The 6,823-nt window shown below is 42.8% G+C and overlaps 1 pseudogene; it reads left to right on the top strand.

Annotated features, from left to right (window-relative positions):
* Positions 1 to 4,612: 4,612 nt before the first annotated feature.
* Positions 4,613 to 6,179, top strand: LOC122896947 (annotated as a pseudogene).
* The last annotated feature ends 644 nt before the right edge of the window (positions 6,180 to 6,823 follow it).

Genomic DNA, 6,823 nt, shown 5'->3' with positions numbered 1-6,823 from the left:
TAATAGAAATCCCACAAAAGATATACAAATGGCAAATAAAGATATGAAAAGGTCTTCATATTTAACAATAAGCAGATTAAAATTAAAACCACATTTAGATATGACTAAATACTACTTAGAATACTATAATTTAAAAAAAAGAACCAATATTACTGAGTAACATTCATATGTTAATCTTAGGCACTGCCACATTTTGGAAGACACTTTGGTAGTGTCTTACAAAGTTAAACATAAAGCTTACCATACACCCCAACAAACCTACTTCTAAAATTTTACCAAAGTGAAATTAAACATGGTGTTTTCACAGAAAACCTGTATACTCTGAAGTGGAAACAACCTAATGTCTTGAACTTGTGGATGGATGGATGGATGGATGGATGGAAGTGATACATCCATAAAATGGAGTGTTACATGGCAATAAAAAGGAATGAACTACTGATAGAGTCAACAACATGGACCAATCTCACAAATGCATGACAGCCAGTACAAAAATGCTATACAATGTATGGCTCCTTTTTTATGACATTCTGGGAAAGGCAAAACCATAGACTGCTAACGGATGAGTGGTTGTTGGGCTCAGAGTCTGGGGAAGGTTTGGTTATGAAGGATCAAGGGGGATTTATGTAGTAATTGAATAGTCCATTAACTGAATTGTAAAGAGGGTGACTCTTCCTGTATGAAATATACACCTTCAAAAGGGGTGGGGGGGACATGCAGCTCAAGTATGCCTTTCTCTGTGAAACTTCTTTTTCAATTTCACTGACAAAATTCTGTTTGTCCCTTTTTGAAAGTCTTATTAATTTATTTGAGAGAGCATGCACGCATGTGAGCAGGCAGGGGTTGGGGGAATAGGGTGGGCGGAGGGGAGGGAGAGAATCTCAAGATGTCCTCGTGAGCATGTAGCCCCAGATGGGCTCCACCCCATGACCCTGAGATCATGACCTGAGCCAGAATCAAGAGTCTGACGCTTAGCCCACTGAGCCACCCAGGCGCCCGTTCGTCTTTTTCTGACAACTTCATTATAACATGTATCCAACTTTCTGTTATTATTACTCAGGGTAGGCATCCTTATTTCACATTTGAATGTGACCAACTGGATGGTGAGTTGCAACCTTCCCATCTTCAGCACCGCTGGTCTTTGCACACAACAGCTGCTCCAGAAATATTTTAAGCGATGGGGATTGGGGGGGGACGAGGGGGAAAACTTCAAACGTTTGTGAGCCTGCATGAGTGAGGCAAGGATGGCGCTCCTAAACAAGGAGCAAAGGAAGGCCAAGAGTTAAGTCAACAGCACACGAAATGGCACAATGCACATGACACCCCCACCCCCCGCACGTATCAATCCACACTACGGGTCACAAACCTTCAGCGGTGGGGACATTGAGAGCCCAGGCACAGTGAGCCCAGTATGACTGCATCCAGACGGGAATCTAGCAAATCAGGAACACTGAGACAAGTAGGATAAGCAACTGAAATCCCAACAGGGAAGCCAGTGACCCCAGGAAAACTCCAAATTCCAAAGGTCGCAGAACATGATGCCTTTTCGCCCAGGAAGACAAGAACATGAACTAAGGCAGCATCTGCGAATGGCTTACTGCAGAGAGAATGATGTGAAGACTCAAGTGCAGACCTTAATGACAACGGCAACTGCATTTGCATAGCGCTTTCTACTTTTCAAACTGTTTTCCCAGTCATTATCTTGTTTGGTCCTTGTAGGTTTTTTAATTAGCAAAGCTATTTACATATTATACATATTTATCATCTTTTCCCACCACCAAATAAAGCAATAACATTTCCACATAGACATTCAGGATTCATTTCTTATTAGCTCAATACTCTCAGATTTTCCAGTTTTCCTTCATAGACATAGCTCAGTCCTCTTTTTTGTCTTGCCTACTTTGCTCTTTATGCCAGTATTCCTCCAGGATCTCTCATTTACCTATAGTAACACGGTTTTCTTATGTTTTCTATTAGGATATAATTTAAATATAACATACTAGTTTCAGTCATACATGATTCAATATTTCTCTGCATCTCACAGTGATCACAAGTCTATGGCATCCATCACTATGCATAGCTAGAATTTTTTCCCTGTAGTGAGAACTTTTAAGATCTAGTCTCAGCAGCTTTCCAATATACAATACAGTATTAACTGCAGTCGCTATGTTGTACATCACATTCCTGGGACTTATTTATTATACCTGGAAATGTATGCCTTTTTTTAAAAGATTTTATTTTTATTTATTTATTTGACAGAGAGAGAGAGATCACAAGTAGGCACAGAAGCAGGCAGAGCGGGGGGAGGGGGAAGCAGGCTCCCTGCTGAGCAGAGAGCCAGATGTGGGGCTCGATCCCAGGACCCCGGGTTCATGACCTGAGCCAAAGGCAGAGGCTTAACCCACTGAGCCACCCAGGCTCCCCTATACCTTTAAAAAAAAAAAGGTTTTATTCATCTATTTGAGAGAACAAATGGGGACACGATCAGAACGAGAGGATTAAGCAGCCTCTGCATGGAGCATGGAGCCCTATGTGAGGCTCGATCACTTGACCCTGAGAACATGACCTGAGTGAAAATCAAGGATTGGTCGCTTAACCAACTGAGCCACCCAGGAGCCCCAGTTTATACCTTTTGATCACCTTCACCCATTCATCACCAACCCCCCAACACTGAGTTTTTATCTCCCCAAGTATGATTCTATAACCTCCCTCTTTTCTGCTTTAATAGAACCTGAGGGAATTTTCGGTGTATTTTCTACTATCATGAATAACCCAACTAACTCAGAAAGATTTTCAGTGGGATGCCTCCAAAGACGAAGAGCTTAAGCAATCTCTTCTTCCTCTTCATAATCTTCCCTCGAGCAGGTATGGTGTCGCCTCTGAAACTCGGCATTAATTTTTAAGAAGTAGTTTATTATCTTCTGCACAGCATTATAGCTTTGTCCCGGTACTTCTAGTTCCTGCAACCTCTTCAAGAAGACACTTCAACCATTCTCTTTATTGAGTTCATCAGTTCCAGTTTCACAAGCAAAGGTTCATTTATTTTCTTATAACCCTTTCATTTCTCACTTGTCTTAAATCCTGTCTTTAGTGGCCTCTACAACACCACTTTTAGTTTTGGAAAATGTTTTCCCTGGGGCGCCTGGGTGCCTCAGTCGGTTAAGCATCTGCCTTCAGCTCAGGTCACGATCCCAGGGACTTGAGACCAAGCCCCATGTCGGATGCCCAGCGTTTCTCCCTCTCCCTCGCCCGTCCCTCTGCTTCTGCTCCCTTGCTCTCTGTCGAATAAATAAAATCTTTAAAAAAGAGTTTTTCCCTTTTGAGTGGAGGAAAAGATTTCCATGAGTCATTAATGCTTTTGTCTTTCAATGCTGTGCAGATACTCTGTGTAGGAAGTACTGATTCAAGCTACAACATTGGTAAACCTCAGAAACCTTGTAAGGAAAAGAAGCCAGTCAGAGAAGACCACTTATCATACGATCCCACTTACATAAAAAGTCTAGAAGGGACAAATCCATAAAGAGAAAAAGAAAACCAGATTAGAAGTTCCCTGGGGAATGGGAGAATTAGGAGTTATTGTTAATGGATATAAGGTCTCTTTTGGGGGAGAGATGAAAATTGAAAATTAGACTGTGAAAATAGTTGTACAACCCTCTAAGTTAACTAAAAGAAAAAAAAACACACTGAACTGTAAGTTTAAAATGGACAAGGCTTTGGTATGTAAACTACACCTCAGTAAAGTTGTTTATAGAGAAAAACAACTGTGATGTAAAGACCAAGCTTCAGGCTTCAGAGTCAGAACATACCAGACCCTCCTTTCTCCTGTGACTCAAAGTTGACTTCCTCCTGATTATCAGTAGGAACCACATATTACTAAAATATGTGAAAACTGGCAACTCAAAATGTTTAAAAAGTCTTATCGCATGTGCAAACGGTGATTCCAAATCGCCCACAATTGCCCTTTTACTGACCACCATTTTGCTTATACCGTCCACATACTGCCAATACTATTCTTCTCTGCTATGCCGCCCCTCATTGTTCCTATAAGCTCCAAATATTCAGGCAGTATAATGTAACAGCAAATAGGATAGTCATTAATAATCAGGGTACTGGAATAAGACAAATCTAGATTTGCATTATCGTTCTACAACTTAGTTGTCTAATCCTAAAGAGTTGTCTTGAGGGGCACCTGGGCGGCTCAGTGGATTAAAGCCTCTACCTTCTGCTCAGGTCGTGATGCCAGGGTCCTGGGATCCAGCCCCGCATCAGGTTCTCTGCTCCACAGGGAGCCTGCTTCCTCCTCTTTCTCTGCCTGCCTCTCTGCCTACTTGTGATCTCTGTCAAATAAATAAATAAAATATTTTTAAAAAATGAGTTGTCTTGACTTCCCTAAGTCTTGGGGCCCTCATTTATAAAATGGCATGAATGATAATACCTCTCCCCACCTTAGAGTGTTGCATTATTTAGGGGATTTAAAGGGATAAGACAGACACCGTCTTTGGGGTGATCCATGGTGGATGTTTTGAGGGCAGCTGACCCACAGCCTGTGTGCCCCAGAAGGCCTCCTGGGGAAGCCTGAGCCAGCCGCGTAGCTTTCTCCCTTTGTCTCATAACCATGTCCACCAGCGAGAATGCTAATCCACCAGCTGCCCGCCTTAACAGATTCAAGAACAAGGGGAAAGACAGTGCAGAAATGAGGCGGCGCCGAACAGAAGTTAACGTGGAGCTGAAGACAGCTAAGAAGGTTGACCAGATGCTGAAAAGGAGAAATGCAAGCTCGTTTCCTGATGATGCTTCCTCCCCCGCTGCAGGAAAGCTGCCACAACCAGGACACTGTAGAATGGTCTGTTGATGACACTGTCAAAGGCATAAATAGCAACAATGTGGAAAGCCAGCTCCTCAGGCTACTCAAGCTGCTAGGAAACTGCTTTCCAGGGAAAAACAGCCCCCCGTAGACATCGTAATCTGGGCTGGTTTGATTCCAAAATTTGTGTCCTTGGGCAGAACTGATTGTAGTTCCATGCAGTTTGAATCTGCTTGGGCTCTCACTAACACTGCTTCCGGGACATCAGAACAGACCGAGGCTGCAGTAGATGGAGATGCGATCCGAGCATTCATTTCTCTGTTGGCATCTCCCCATGCCCCCATCAGTGAACAAGCTGTGTGGGCTCTAGGAAACATGGCAGGTTCAGTTTTTCGAGACTTGGTTGTCAAGTACGGTACAGGTGACCCACTATTGGCTCTCCTTACAGTTCCTGACATGTCATCTTTAGCATGTGGTTACTCATGTAACCTTACTTGGACACTTTCAAACCTCTGTCACAACAAGAATCCTGCACCCCCATGAGATGCTGTTTGAGCAGATACGTTCTTCCTACATTAGTTCATCTCCTGCATCACGATGATCCAGAAGTATTGGCAGATATCTGCTGGGCCATTTCCTACCTTACTGGTGGTCCAGATGAACAGACTTGTGCCCCAGCTTATGAAGCTTCTAGGAGCTACTGAACTGCCCTTTGTGAACCCTGTGCTTCGAGCCATAGGAAATATTGTCACTGGGACAGATGAACAGACTCGGGGTGTACTAGACACAGGAGCACTTACTTTCTTTCCCAGCCTGCTAACAAACCCCAAAACTCATATTCAGAAGGAAGCTGCCTGGACAATGTCAAACATCACAGCTGGTCCCCAGGACCAGATCCAGCCAGTTGTGAATCACAGATTGGTCCCATTCCTCATTGGTCTTCTCTCTAAGGCAGACGTTAAGACCCAAAAGGAAGCTGTCTGGGCTGTGACCAACTCTACAAGTGGCAGGACAGCTGAACAGACTGTATACCTCACTCAATGCGGCATTATAGAGCCACTGATGAACCTCTTAACTGCAAAAGATCTCAAAATTATTCTGGTTATTCTGCATGCCATTTCCAACACTTTTCAGGCTGCTGAGAAACTAGGTGAAACTGAGAAACTTAGTATAATGATTGAAGAATGTGGAGATTTGGTCAAAACTGCAGCTCTATGAAACCATGAAAATGAGTCGGTGTACAGAAGCATCACTAAACTTGATGGAGAAGGATTTCCCTGTAGAGGAAGAGGAAGATCACAATGTTGTGCCAGAAACGACCTCTGAAGGCTGTATGTTCCAAGTTCAGGTCTGCACTCCTGGGACCTTTAACTTCTAGACTGTACAGCTGAGGCAGAAAGTCATTTGTGGTGTGCTCTGGTCGAAGTCTGTCTTACTGTTTCTCTAGTAAGGACTCTTTCTCAGTGTGTTTTGTTATGGTAGCTCTTTTTACAATGAAACTCTACTTGACCAGTTCAAAACTGTACAAACTGTAGGAAGCTCCTCCTCTCAGTGGGTTTCCTATTTCTATGTGGAATCTCCTATTGTACAGTGTCCTGTAAATAAAGATTAAATTCTTTTTCTTTAAAAAAACTAAATTAGGGTGCCTGGGTAGCTCAGTGGGTTAAAGCCTCTGCTTTCAGCTCAGGTCATGATCCCAGGATTCTGGGATCGAGCCCCGCATTGGGCTCCCTGCTCAGCGGGGAGACTGCTTCCCCCTCTCTCTGTCTGCCTGTCTGCCTACTTGTGATCTCTGTCTGTCAAATAAATAAATAAAATCTTTAAAAAAATAAAAATTAAAAATTAAATAAAAAATAAAAGGATATCACATGTTATGTACTTATACAGTGATGGACAAAAAAAAAAAGAAGAAGAAGAACCAATACAGACAACTTTTAGTATGACTATTAAAATAGAGATAAAGGGCAGAAGAAAAGAACTAGAGTCTTTGGAACTCAAACTTTTGAACTCTTGGCCGCTGAA

The sequence above is a fragment of the Neovison vison genome, chromosome X (genome assembly GCF_020171115.1).
Source record: "Neovison vison isolate M4711 chromosome X, ASM_NN_V1, whole genome shotgun sequence".
Taxonomy (NCBI): Eukaryota; Metazoa; Chordata; class Mammalia; order Carnivora; family Mustelidae; genus Neogale; species Neogale vison.
Note: the sequence above shows the minus strand (reverse complement) of the source record. Positions and strands in the feature narration are given on the sequence as shown.